Source organism: Phocoena phocoena, chromosome 11, assembly GCF_963924675.1.
Source record: "Phocoena phocoena chromosome 11, mPhoPho1.1, whole genome shotgun sequence".
NCBI classification, from domain to species: domain Eukaryota; kingdom Metazoa; phylum Chordata; class Mammalia; order Artiodactyla; family Phocoenidae; genus Phocoena; species Phocoena phocoena.
The window spans coordinates 70,478,173-70,493,559 of NC_089229.1; positions in this window are offsets into that span (position 1 = coordinate 70,478,173).

Consider the following 15,387-nt stretch of genomic DNA (forward strand, 5'->3'; position numbering starts at 1 on the left):
AGACCTATCACAAGTAATGAAATTGAAACCATAATTAAAAATCTTCCAACAAACAAAAGTGCAGGATCAGATGGCTTCACAGGCTAATTCTATCAAACATTTAGAGAAGAGCTAACACTGATCTGTCTCAAACTCTTCCAAAAAATTGAGAGGGAGAAACACTCCCAAATTCATTCTACAAAGCCCCAATCACCCTGATACCAAAACCAGAAAAAGATAGCACAAAAAAAGAAAATTACAGACCAATATCACTGATGAATATAGATGAAAAAATCCTCAACAAAATACTAGCAAACAGAATTCAACAACACATTAAAAGGATCATACACCATGATCAAGTGGGATTTATCCCAGGGATGCAAGGATTCTTCAATATATGCAAATCAATCAATGTGATACACCATATTAACAAATTGAAGAATAAAAACCATATGATCATCTCAATAGATGCAGAAAAAGCTTTTGACAAAATTCAACACCCATTTATGATAAAGACTCTCCAGAAAATGGGCATAGAGGGAAACTACCTCAACATAATAAAGGCCATATATGACAAACCCACAGCAAGGATCATACTCAATGTAGCATTTCCGCTAGGATTAGGAGCAAGACAAGGATATCCACTCTTGCCACTCTTATTCAACATAGCTTTGGAAGTCCTAGCCACAGCAGTCAGAGAAGAAAAAGAAATAAAAGGAATACAAATTGGAAAAGAAGTAAAACTGTCACTATTTGCCAATGACATGATACTATACATAGAAAATCCTAAAGATGCCACCAGAAAACTACTAGAACTAATCAATGAATTTGGTAAGGTTGTAGGATGTAAAGTTAATACACAGAAATCTCTGGCTTTCCTATACACCAACAACGAAAAATCAGAAAGAGAAAATAAGGAAACACTCCCATTTACCATTGCAATAACAAGAATAAAATACCTAGGAATAAACCTGCTTAAGGAGGTGAAAGACTTGTACTCAGAAAACTATAAAACACTGATGATAGAAATCAAAGATGACATAAACAGATGGAGAAATACACCATATTCTTGGATTGGAAGAATCAACATTGAGAAAATGACTATAATACCCAAAGCAATCTACAGATTCAGTGCAATCCCTATCAAACTACCAATGGCATTCTTCAAAGAATTCTTCAAAGAACAAAAAATCTTACAACCCATATGAAAACACAAAAGACTTCAAATAGCCAAAGTGATCTTGAGAAAGAAAAACCGAGTTGGAAGAATCAGGCTCCCTGACTTCAAACTATACCATAAAGCTACAGTAATCAAGACAGTATGGTACTGGCACAAAAACAGAAGTATAGATCAATAGTACAAGATAGAATGCCCAGAGATAAACCCATGCACATATGGGTACCTAATTTATGCCAAAGGAGGCAAGAACATACAATGGAGAAAAGACAGCCTCTTCAACAAGTGGTGCTGGGAAAACTGGACAGTTACATGTAAAAGAATGAAATTAGAACACTACTTAACACCATACACAAAAATAAACTCCAATGGATTAAAGACTTATATGTAAGACCAGACACTAAAAACTCTTAGAGGAAAACATAGGAAAAACACTCTTTGACATAAACCACAGAAAGATCTTTTTTGACACACCTCCTAGAGTAATGGAAATAAAAACAAAAATAAATGGGACCTAATGAAACTTAAAAGCTTTTGCACAGCAAAGGAAACCATAAACAAGACAAAAAGACAACCCTCAGAATGGGAGAAAATATTTGCAAATGAAACAACAGACAAAGGATTAATCTCTAAAATATAAAAACAGCTCATGGAACTCAATATCAAAAAAAGAAACAATCCAGTTAAAAAATGGGCAGAAGACCTAAATAGACATTTCACCAAGGAAGACATACAGATGGCCAAGAGGCACATGAAAAGATGCTCAACATCACTAATTATTATAGAAATGCAAAAGAAAACTACAATGAGTTATCACCTCATGCTAGTCAGAATGGCCATTATCAAAAAAGCTAGAAACAATAAATGCTGGAAAGGGTGTGGTGAAAAGGGAACCCTCCTACACTGTTGGTGGGAATGTAAATTGATACAACCACTATGGAAGACAGTATGGAGGTTCCTTAAAAAACTAAAATTAGAGCTACCATATGACCCAGCAATCCCACTGCTGGGTATATACCCTGAGAACACCATAATTCAAAAAGAGACATGCTCCACAGTGTTCATTGCAGCACTATTTACAATAGCCAGGACATGGAACCAACCTAGATGTCCATCAACAGATGGATGGATGAGTAAGATGTGGCACATATATCCAAAGGACTATTACTCAGCCATAAAAAGAAACAAAACTGAGTTATTTGTACTGAGGTGTATAGACCTAGAGTCTGTCATACAGAATGAAGTAAGTCAGAAAGAGAAAAACAAATATTGTATGCTAACGCATATATATGGAATCTAAGGGAAAAAAATGGTACTGATGAACCTAGTTGCAGAGCAGGAATAAAGAGGTAGACATAGAGAATGGGCTTGATGACATGGGGTGGGAGGGCAAAGCTGGGGTGAAGTGAGAGTAGCATCGACATATATACACTACTGAATGTAAAATAGTTGGCTGGTGGGAAGCAGCAGCATGGCACAGGGAGATTGGAGATCGGCTCCGTGCTTTGCGATGACCTAGAGGAGTTGGATAGGGAGGATGGGAGGGAGGCTCAAGAGGGAGGAGATATGGGGACATGTGTATGCATATGGCTGATTTGCTTTGTTGTGCAACAGAAACCAACATGGTATTGAGAAGCAATTATACTCCAAAAGGATTTGGGGAAGCTCATGCAATTACTTGGAGGCTGGGCATTGAGGTAAGAGGCTGGGCAGCAACCAGGAGTATCACTTGGACTCACACAGCAGGGCTGATCCTGCCAGGACCGATCCAAACACTGTAGCTTACACTGGGGACCCGGCTGACATCTGGCTCTCCTGGTGCAGCGGGCACTGCCGCCACTGTCCACCCCCAAAACATCTGCTACTGCCTGTGACTGCCACCACTTCCAGAGAGGGACCTCAGTTCTGCCTTGTTTGTGTTACTAGCTACAGACTTAGGCCAGGCAGGTGTGTGGGGGTAGCAGAATTTGGGTCTCCTCCTACATCCAGCTGCAAAGAAGCCTGGAAGGCAAATGCCTGGCACCACCAGCTTCTCACAGAAATCTTTCTTCTGGTCACTCATCCCTTGTGTGTCTCTGTGTGCCCTAATCTCCTCTTCTCATAAAGACACCAGTCTGATTGGATTAAGGGCTCTCCCACATGGCCACATTTAACCTTAATTACCTCTTTAAAGACCCTTCTGCACACGCAGTCACATTCTGAGGTACCGGTGGTTAGAGTTTCAACATATGACTTTGATGGGGCAGGCGGGTTTGTGTGTGTGTGTGTGTGTATGTGTTGTGTGTGTGCATGCGTGCGAGATGCACAGCTTTCTGACTTTTTGCCATGCATTTCTATTTAGCTCCCTTTCAATCACTGACTTACATATTTCAATGCACTGTGGAGGAGATAAGAGGGAAAATCTGATTCACCCTTAGGGAGGATTTCATAAAGAAATTGGAAATTTCTTTAGAATTATTGATCAGTACCTATTCTGAACATACTTACACTCAGATATTTTCCTATTTCATGCATTCGTAGGACATTTCTTTCTTACTTCTCTTGTTTCTCTATTCTTTCTTGAAGTCTCATTATTTCATAACTTTTCGGTGGTATTTTATCTTTCCTGATTTGTAAGGAGTCTTTGAAAAGACATTCTGTATAATCTCACTATTTATAGATTCACTTTGTTTTTATAATCTTTCACTGCTGATGGGTGCCCACACTGGCTATTTTCCCAGGAAGAGATGAGCTTTGGTTCTTCAAGTGGGTACCTAGGGAATGTATGGGATCTGTGGCTTGAGGTCCTGGAGAGGGACCTCTTTGCCAAAGGATACTTGGCAGTTTGGAATGGATTTTGAAGATACTGGATGCTTGCTTTTTAAATTTTTTTTAATGTAGTGTATCAGTTCCTAGTACTGCTGGAACAAATTACCACAAACTTGGTGGCTTAAAACATCACACATGTATTCTCTTATAGTTCTGAAGGTCAGAAGTCCTAGGCCAGTTTCACTGGGCTGAAATCAAGGTGTTGGTAGGGTCATGCTCCCTCTGGAGGTTCTAGGGGAGAATACACGCCTCGTCTCTTCCAGCTTCTGATGGCTGTATCACTCCAATCTCTGCCTTCCTGGTCGCATAGCCTTCTACAGTTAAATCTATAGTTAAATCTCTTTCTGTCTCCTTCTTATATGGAAACATGATAGAAGTTAAGGGTCACCTGGATAACCCAGGATAATCTCCTCATCTCAAAATCCGTATCTTATTCTCATCTAACCAGATCTTTTTCCATATAAATTAATATCCACATGTCCCAGGGATTAGGGCCTGAATATCTTTGGGGGCCTTTATCCAGCCTACCACATTGGGATAAAAAAATCTTGACACTTAGCTTTTTAGTGATCTAAGGCCAAGACACTCTTATTTTCTTTGGTATCCATTCATAATATTACCAAGAGAAAACTCATCACTCAACAGAAAATCTCATCAATTAAATTAGAAAACGCATAGAAAAACTAAAGAAGGTTCTGCAGTACCTACATGCATCAGGCATGTTAGAAGTGATTTACTCTGCACTTTGCTTGTTGGCCCTCTTTCCTTCTCCCTTCCTTCATTTTTCCAGTTCGTCTTTCTCTGTTCCATTAGCCTCCATCAATTTCCTCTCCCTCCCTCCAATGATATTTCTATTTAGCCTGGCTGGAAATAAAGTCTACCTGGCTGTTGCTGGTCATTTTCACAGCTAATTTAGATTATTGACATATCCAGCTAGGGAAATGTAAATAAATGCTGAGGTCAAGCAAACTAATTAAATATGAAAAATTCAGTCAGTTACCTAAAAGTGCCCATACTTTTGAAGGCTTTACCAGGTATAGAAAACCTCTTCAGACGATTGTTTAAAAATTTTCATTCATCAGGGTGCTTGGCATACAGCTTTTGGTTTGCCCTTGTGGATTCTCCATTGTTGATGATGAATAGAACAATTTCTGAAACTCAAATTAAAAGTAAACAGAGGAGGGCTTCTCATGTGTAACTAATGAGTTGTGGCCAATTATGATATCAGGGCATTCGTGTCCTTCAGTGTATTAGGTGCAGTCAGGTGGTGGGATGTCAGGAGAGGGAAAGAGGATCAGGCTATTAGTACTAAATATTCCTGATTTAAATGCAGCTTACCACATCTAGCTCTCAATTATCCATGCCAGTCGGGGAGACAGGAGGCATGGGTGAATGAAAACCAGGATGATAATAGTAATAATAAAAAATAATCTCAGCTATTCCTTTGACTATCTTCTACCATTTAGCCAGAGGAGTAGAAAGGGCTGAATTATCTATTCTTTCCTTTGGAAATGGTGGGGAAGATTTAGCAAGCACAGTACTGGTTACATCAAGGGCTCCAGAGGACTATGTGGACAATGAGGAAGCCGGTCTGCAATTTTGCCTGTCTGTTTGTTTCACATTTTACCTTCAGGACTGCTTTTACCTATTAATAGTACTGACATGTTAGTTATGATGCCATCTTAACATAAAAGATGGTCACTTCTTTGAGGTTAGTTTAAGATCTCTGTTTCAGCACAGATTCTTATTTATTTATTTATTTATTTAAATTGAAGTATAGTTGATTTACAATGTTGTGTTAGTATCTGGTGTACAGCAAAGTGATTCAGTTACACATATATATATTCAGTTACATATATATATATACACATGCATATATATGTATTCTTTTTCATATTCTTTTCCACTATGGTTTATTACAGGATATTGAATACAGTTCCTTGTGCTATACAATAGGACCTATTGTTTATCCATCCTACATATAATAGTTTACATATGCTAATCCCAAGCTCCCAATCCATCCCTCCCCTGCCCGCCCCCGCCTTGGCAACCATAAATCTGTTCTCTATGTCTGTGAGTCTGCTTCTGTTTCGTAGATAAGTTCATTTGTGTCATATTTTAGATTCCACATATAAGCGAGGTCATATGGTATTTGTCTTTCTCTTTCTGACTTACCTTGCTTAGTATGATAATTTCTAGGTCCATCCATGTTTCTGCAAATGGCATTATTATTTTTTTTTATGGCTGAGTAATATTCTGTTGTATATATGTACCACATCTTCTTTATCCATTCAAGCACAGATTTTCCTTATGCTGAGTAGTTCCCATCCTGAACCACTGCCAGGATGAGAAGCACCATTTGTACTCACTGTTAGCTTCCATTAGGTGAGAGGAGTTAGATCCTTGGATCTCCTGAGGAATCTGAAAGTTCAATCAAGGCCATTCTAAACACAAATTGTCTGATATGCCACCCATTTTCATTGTAAAGCTTTGAATCTATGATTAGGTACCACAAATTGGCTTCTGAACCCTGAGTTTGTTTTCTGTATTTCTAAGCAGCTTATAGGGATCTTGGTTAAGCTTGAGTTTCCCAGATCTCATTTAGTTCTAATGTTTCTGTGAACAATCTAAAGGCATTTCCCAACCAAATTCTACTCTCTTATCAAGATTTAACTCAAATATTTCTTGAAGTCTTATCTAGTCTCTCAATGGAGATGAGGTTTCTTTTCTGATAGTCACTTTGGTCTACCATTTAATTGATAATTAGTATAAAGGGATTTCTTGGAGCAGCTCTTATTTTTTTTTGCAATAAGCTATTTTTTTCTTTTATGGTTGTTTTTAGTGTTTTATATTTGTGTAGCGGGTTGTGTTAATAGGCATTCAATGCCCAGAACAAGGAAGATATTATCTTGCCCAAGGCTCTACTGTTCAAATCATTCCTGTGGTATTATGTTTAGTTTGGGGCCCTTTCTGAGGGACATTGACAAACTAGATGGTGTGCAAAGAATCAGGAAGACACAGACTCTGGAAACTCTGATGTAAAAAGAACAAGGGAAAAATCTGAGACTGTTCAGCACAGAGTAGCAGTACCCAAAGTGTGTACCCATGGAACTGCACTTCCCCAACAACTCCTATGTTAAATTTTTATGTTGTTTTTTGCTTAATCATTTATTTTTCATGCTAGACTTTAAGCTCTTGGACATCAAGAATCATTTCTGTTTTGTCTACTATAGTGTTCCAGCACATATCACAATGCCTGGTGCAAAATGGATGCTTACTCATATTTGTTGAATGAGTGAATGAATAGATAAAATTTCCATTGAACCATAAATCTGTGTGATGGTAAAAGGGTAAAATTGGGAGAAATCAAATTTCTGTGGTCAAATTGGTTCGGAAAGTGCAGTGCAGTCAGATGCGTTTCCTTCCTGCTCAAACCTTCAGAGCTTCAAAAAAGTTGTATTTTCAAGAGAAGATTAAAGTATGTTCTATTTTATAAGAGTATTTCCCCATGGAATGCTCTCTTTTCCCGTTCATGAAACATACTAGGGCAATACTGCCAATAGAAAAGAAGACAAAAATATGATAAGGCACTTTAAATACTTGAAGGTCTATTATTTGTAAAGGAAGACACAAAAAGGAACAGTGAGTAGAAATTATAAGCATGCATTTTTTGATTTAGCATAAAGATCTTGTTAAAAATCAAATCAGTACAAACATGGAGTAGACAGGATCCCAAGGTAGTGAATTATCTGTTCCTGTTTAAGCAGCTTTAAGCAGAAGCTGAATATTCACAGGGACAGTTGCAGAAGCTGAATTAACCATCAGCTAGAGGATTAGATTAGGTGACCTCTAAGTTTCTTCCAAAGCTAAAGTTGTAGTATTCTGTATTTTCTCTCTCTCTCACCCTCTCTCTCTCATTTGCAAGTTTCTTGCCAAGAAGACACGGTTATTTCTTCAACACCCAAGCCCCTTACCTAGTGCTTTGTTTCCTAGTAGACATTGAATAAGAATTTGCATATTACTAGATTGGTCTGTAGGTTCTTACAGAATTTAAAGAATTGTAATGGAAACATATTGGCTATAACAGAGAAAAATTCTGTACGCAAACTAGTTTTCTTATGATTAGAAAAGAGACACCATTAATAGGAAACCTGTCTTATGGAAATACACAGAAATGTGCAATTTAATTGTATGGTATAATTGCTGATGCTATCTTACTATATTTCTTCCTCTGAAACCCCAAATCCAGAATCCTCACTCTATTTTACTGGCGAAACTTGACTCATAACAAATGAGTTGTAATCATTTGGATGACTTTGTTGTGAAATTTGAAAGCATATTGAATGACTCAGACATCATAAGCTAATTATCTGCAACTGTTAGATTGAATTTAGAGGGATATTCTTTTATCTGGCTTTGCTGTTTATGTGTTTCGGTTATCTTGTTTGCCATCTGGCTCTACAATAGCATGTTGGGACGTGAGGAAGTATACAGAGGTGGAGTTCTTTGGTGTCAAACTCAGGTTAGTGCTGTTTCTCCAGACATTTTTACATTAGTGTTTTAACTTCAGGTTTCTACTCTGCTTGCTATTGCTTTGGTATCCAGCAATTTGTTCTTATTAAACTGTCCAGAGTTGGTTTTTGTTACATGCTACCAAATGCACAATAACTAACGCAATGTATTTGGATGAAGAACCTGGATGTTGAGGGTATAAGAAATCAGAGCCCAGAGCAGCATGGTGTGATAGAAATAGAATGCAAGCTCCATAAGTAATTTAAACGTTTCTAGTGGCCACACTGACAAAAAAGGCAGGTGAAATTAATTTTAATAATACCTTTAGTTTAACTCAATATATCCCAAGTAGTATATTTTAACATATTATCATTGTGAAAAATTATTAATGAGATGTTCACATTCTTTTTTAAAAATGTGAAGCTTCTGGGGCTTCCCTGGTGGCACCGTGGTTGAGAGTCCGCCTACCGATGCAGGGGACACGGGTTCATGCCCTGGTCCGGGAAGATCCCACATGTCGCGGAGCGGCTGCGCCCGTGAGCCGTGGCCGCTGAGCCTGCGCGTCCGGAGCCTGTCCTCCGCAACGGGAGAGGCCACAACAGTGAGAGGCCCGCGTACCGAAAAAAAAAAAAAAAAAAAAGTGAAGCTTCCAAAATCCAGCATGTATCTTATAGCATATCTCAATTTGTATGCAACCTTTTCATCAGAGATAATTCATCTCTATATATATTTCATAAAATGTGCAGTTAAAAGGGTACATTCACTTACTTAAGTTGTTCTAAACATAACCAAACTGAATACCAAAAAATGACTTACGTTCAGTCCCAGAGTCATACTAGCCATCTTTCAAAGACTACCCTATTGGACACCACTGATCCACAGCCTCACTTTTAGCTGATCCTCCAACAAGTGGACAACCTTGACTTCATAAACCCAGGTTTCCTTTACCCTTGTCCCCTCCCTTCCTCCTTAGCGTGGAGAGAAAACAGGTAAATAACAAACTGGCACAGCCAGGTTGAAATGGTCCTCCTTCCTACTGTGAAGCACCAGCTAACTTAACCTGGTGGCTTCCTCAGTTCACCAGAGGGGCCTGGCCCAGGTCTTCACATTGGCTTTGGCAGCACCCAGTTAGAACCTTTGGAAGAGGAACTTCTTGTGTTCATCTGAGTTTTAAAAGCAGGTCTGCTAGCCGTCTAGGTGTAGACTAAAATAAGTCCAGAGCTCAACTCAGATTGAAATTATTTCAAACTGGCTTGATATTGGTAAGTGTTTGGGCCTCGATGAAGGAATATTTTTCTTGTGCCAAACCTGGTGTGGCCAATCTACTTTTAGGGGCAGCTTTTTTTTTTTTTGCAAATGGTACCCGATGGCTATTCACTATGTTCCATAGTCCCTGTGGATTTTGCAGCACCTTCCTATAAATGGGCACAAAGGGGATTATCAGTCTTCATATACTCCTTTTTATGGGACAGGGGATCACATTTCCTTCTCTTCAGAAATGAATTTTAAAGTGAATACACTTGTGTCTTTGTCCCTGAAGCCTGTGATTGCACAGAGCACCCTAAAGAGACTTTCAATGTATCCCCCGTTCTTGAAGAGTAAGGCTCTAGCATGGTTGTGCTTTTTTCTGAAAGGGAGATAAATGCAGTGGAAGATGCTCTGATGAGGCTGCAGGAACTGGGCACCGTACTGTGGGTGAGCAAACCACCGGGAAGCACCATCTACACGCCTCGACTCAAAGGCCCCGTTTCCTCATCCACATTCCGAGGCAAGGGCATTAATTTTGAAAGAAAGATATAGTTGTAGAATTAATGCTGCATATGTTTGAACTCTTTCCAAAACAAGGTATTCATCAACGCTTAAAACATTTTGAAAGCTCTGTAACGGGAGGCCGCCTTAGCCGTTTCCTGGCAATGCGATGTGTTTGTGTTTGGGTTACAGTTCGGTTCTTGGCTTCCTCATCACACAGCAGTTGGAATGAGTCTTTGAATTAGCATGAAATGACACGGTTTATTTTGTTTAGTGGATTTGGTCTCTCCAAAGCTGGTGCTCGCTTCTCCAGAGCCTGTTGCGAACCTTCGGCTCTGATAGGCTGAAGAGGAAGAAAGGAGAAATCCTGACAGTGGTTTTGACCCTGGGCTTCTCATGAAAAAAGAAAACAACCAATTCCATTGCCACCCTCCCTTCCTGCCACACAGCAAAAATCTAGCCATGGCAGGAATCCACGCAGAAGAATAAACTCTCATTAAAGAGGATTTTTTTTGTATTTCAGTTTAGTAGTTCCCCTGCCCCACTGCAGCCCATGGAAATAGAAAAACAAAATTAGGCTCTTTACATTTTCTGGCTTTGCCTATGATTTTACCAAATAAAGCCAACATAGGTGAATTAGAATGTCCCCCTTTGGAGTATGGAGATAATCAAGACATAAATTACTGGGAAGTTAATAAAGGCAGACCCTTTAGTGTTTGACACCCGAGACTTTACTCTTTAATTTGGAATCCTGAGAACACTCAGAAGCCCTTCCTTCAAGCAAGTCCCTGGCAGATGTTTTATTGTTTCTGTTGTTTCTCCTCTGGGGCTGTACATTAGGTTAAAATATCACAAATAGCTGCTATTATAACGTGAATCACAGAAGCTATAATTTCTTCATGACAGCTGGAGGAAATGTGACTTGTTTAGGAAACCCTGTCACTGATGCTAACACTCAGATCTTCAGGAAAATGTTTAATGACCGACTCAGCGAGCTACACAAATTTTGCTATCTGCCAAACAGAAGATTACTCCCAGGGAGCTGTAAATACTCAGAAAAATGTCTCTAGAGAATGATGGGCTCTTTCTCTTCCCTTTCACCTCCTAATCTGTAATTGTAGGATGAATATCATATCTGAGACACATCAGACAGATCTTCTTTCTTCTGTTTATGTTTGCATCGCCAATTATGTTATTTCCAGTCAACATCCATGAATTGGGCTAAGCAGTGTTTCATGTTTTAATCTGATGTTAGTATAGGAATTTGAGTCTTTCAAAATCTTTTAGGATATGGTCATTGGGAATAGTATAAGTGTTGGCAGGATTACTCAACTACCTATTAGTGATCTCAGGGTAAAGTATTAATTTTATATATCTAATAAATTATAAATCCCTCAAATGAATTTTCCACTATGTAAATACATACATGCTTTATATTGGGTTGGCCAAAAAGTTCCTTCGGAGTTTTCCATAAGATGTTATGGAAAACCTCAAAGGAACTTTTTGGCCAATCCCAATACAATATTATCTGTCTAATTCAGAGTTTCTCAAACTTGGCAATGGTGACATTTTGGGTTGGGTAATCCCTTGTTGTGGAGGGCTGTCCTATGCACTGCAGGATTTTTAGCAGCATCCTGGGACTCTACCCATTAGATACCAGTAATGTCTCTCCATCAGTTGTGATAACCAAAAACATCTCCAAGATATTGCCAAATGTCTGCTGAAGGGCAAAATCATGTTGATTGAAAACCACTGGTCGAAATCTATGTCCCTCTCTCCTTCCCAGTCTCCGAACTACTTTAATGATTTCAAGTGAATACAGAAAAATTCTTCATCCTCTCTTGTATGTCAAGTATAACAGTTCTCAGTACTGTCTTAAAGGGCTCACATACATATTCATGTTTTCATGCTTGAGACTCCCATGCAGTGTTATCTGTGGTACTTACCACATTCTGCCTATTACTATAGGTATAAGTGTGTATGTGGGCATAACTTCTAGACTGTGAATCCTTAGGGTTTAGACATAGCTGGTGCTCAATATTAAACAAAAATAATTGATATTCCTTTGTAGATCACACTTCATTTAGAACTCTCAAATTTTTTTGTTTGTCATTTTCTTTCTTCAAAAATTTTTTAAAATAATGAATGAAAAACACTAGAAAAGTATAAAGATAAAAATTCAAATGACCCAAATTCCACCATACAGAAATAACAATTATTAGCAACATAATTAATTTTCTCCCAGTATTTTTCTGTGTATTTTTATCTAGTGCTTTTAAAAAATTTAATGTCACATCATAAGCATTTTCCTGATGACAAAGTTTTATTAGCATTACCTTAATAGCTACTCTTGTAGAAAATAAGACCACAGTCTAAGAGTTTAAGTACAATGTCATGTACAAGAACAGCATTGTAAGAGGAAGGAAGAAAAGCAAAGAAGCTGGCAGCGGCCCTCGCCACAACCCAGCTCCCATCAAACTGTCATACCCGAGTGCAACATAAGACTTTCTCCAAGATGGAGGAGATACTCACTGGGGGGAGAGGAGAGCTCATGTTCAGCAGGGGAAAGGAAGGGGAACCTTGCAATCTTAAGGTAGCCAACTTCAATAAGGCTACATACAGAGGGTTGCTGCCCACTCGTATTCTGAAGGGCTCTCAGAGGTTTCCTGGTAATTCTCTAGTTACAAATAGTGGCACTGATTTCTTATGGAGGGGCTGGTTTCTTTTTCATTGTGTATCCCTCCATTTTGTGTAATAACTCTTTTTATGTTTTCTAATTTTAAATAATGCATCCTTTAATTCAACCAGTATTATGGAGACCTGGAAAATGCAAGGCTCTGCTGGATACCAAGGGCAGAAGGTGAATACAGAGGACAAGGTTCTGGTGCTTAGGGAGCTCACAGGTTACATCGGGGGAAGAGACAATCACCAAGTAAACAAATGAGTAAACACAATTAGCTCACGTGGGGAAAAGTGTCTTCTCTGTGGATTTTAATTTCAATATGACGTTGGCTTTTTAGCATCTCTGTCCAGTTTCTCCTTGTCTTAGATTCTTCTTTTTCATGATGCTTTCCTCTTCTTTCATAGGTGCAGTTTCTCTAGGTGAAAATAAAAATCAGATATTATTTTGATTTTTTTGGTCTTTTTAGAAAATTTATTGCAGAGGAAGTCAGTTTCCAGAGTTCTCTTCTTTTGTATTTATCTTTTGCATTGCAGAATTTTTCATGGACCTCATGACTCTTTACTCATTCTTACTAGGAAGTCTATGATAGTCCTCTTAGTGGCTTTTTAGACTCTATTTCAGTTTCTTTATATATTTAATGTAATTTATATTTTATTATATATTTTATATAATTATATTTTTTATATTTTAATTAATCTATATGCAATAAAGTTCATCAATTTTAAGGTATGATCCAATAAGTTTTGACAAATGTATATGATTGTGTAACCACTACCACACTCATGATATAAACCATGCCCATCATTTCAAAAAGTTCTCTGCCTTTGTGGTAAGTCTCTTCTCTCTGGCATCTATGGTTTTGCTTTGCTTAGAAATTCATACAAATAGATTTATACAGTATAGAGCATTTTATATCTAGTTTCTTTCACTTAGCATAATTTATTTTTTGTGTGTATCAGTAGTTTGTTCCTTTTTATTGCTGAGTGTATTCTGGTATATGAATGTATCACAATTTGTTTATCCATTCGCCAGTTGATGACATTTGGATTGTTTCTAGTTACCAGCTTTAATGAATAAAACTGCTATGAACATTTGAATACAAGTCGTTGTATGGACATATATTTTCATTTCTCTTGGATTGTAGCAGCAGAACAATGGCTCCCAAAGACGCCCATCCCCAAATCCTCAAACCTGTGAATATGCCACATAACAGGTGAAAGGGAATTAAGGTTGCAGATGGCATTGAAGTTGCTAAGGAGCTTACCACGTGGATTTTCCAGGTGGACCCAACCAAATCACATAAGTTATTAAAAGAAGAGGACCTTTCCTAACTGTTGTAGAAAACCAGAGAGATAGCAGCCTGAGAAGGGCTTGATCCATTGTTACTAGCTTTGAAGATAGAAGGGGCAAAGAATACAAACATCCTCTAGAAGCTAAAAAGGCAAGGAGACAGATTTTGCCCTTGAAGTTCTGGAAAGAAATGCAGCCTTGCTAACACCTTCACTTTAGCCCAGTGAGACCTGTGTTGAATTTCTGAACTGTAAGATAGTAAGTTTGGGTTGCTTTTAAGCCACTAAATTTATGATAATTTGTAACAGCATCCATAGGACACTAATACATGGGCAAATACCTGGGAGTAGGATTTCTGGGTCGCAAGATAAGTGTATGATTAGCTTTATAAGAAACCATCTCATTGACTTTTTGTTAAGTAGGATTAGGCTGGGTTCTTAACACAGTTTGATGTATGTTTCTCTGCCAATGAGTTTTATAGGAAGATTTCTCTATTTAGAATGTAGAGAAAGAAGTAAAGCAGGAGAGAACCATCATAGGATTAGCAGTTTTGGGAATTGGGGAGGCAGCTGGACCAGGGCCATAGCTGATAGGTTTTCAAGGACACTGACAGGGACAGTATTTCCAGAGAAAGTTTCCCTTATGCCTCTTTTCTGACTGGTAGGATCACATTGCTATAGAGGCCAGAAGGACCAAAGTACCAAAATTCTTCGTTACCCTTCTCCTTACTTTGATCTACCGTTACTGCAACTCTGGTTTTTGCAAGTGCTGGTGTCACCTTCCACTAATTTCCCAATGTTGTGCTCTCCAAGTGATGCTGACAATGGTGGTCCCTGCCTTTCATCAGTTCACACCACAGGGACTGCATTTAACTGAAATTCATCCAGATCTCTGGTATATGTATGATGATCATTCCTGATTGCAATAAGGATGAAGATGTTTCTCTCAGAACATTCTCTGATAATTTCTATGTGAATTTTGAAGAATCCTGGTGTCAGAGAAAAAAATTACTTATGACACTTGTTAAAAATGGTGAGGAAGGGGCTTCCCTGGTGGTGCAGTGGTTGAGAGTCCGCCTGCCGATGCAGGGGACGCGGGTTCGTGTCCTGGTCCGGGAAGATCCCACATGCCGCGGAATGGCTGGGCCCGTGAGCCATTGCCGCTGAGCCTGCACGTCCGGAGCCTGTGC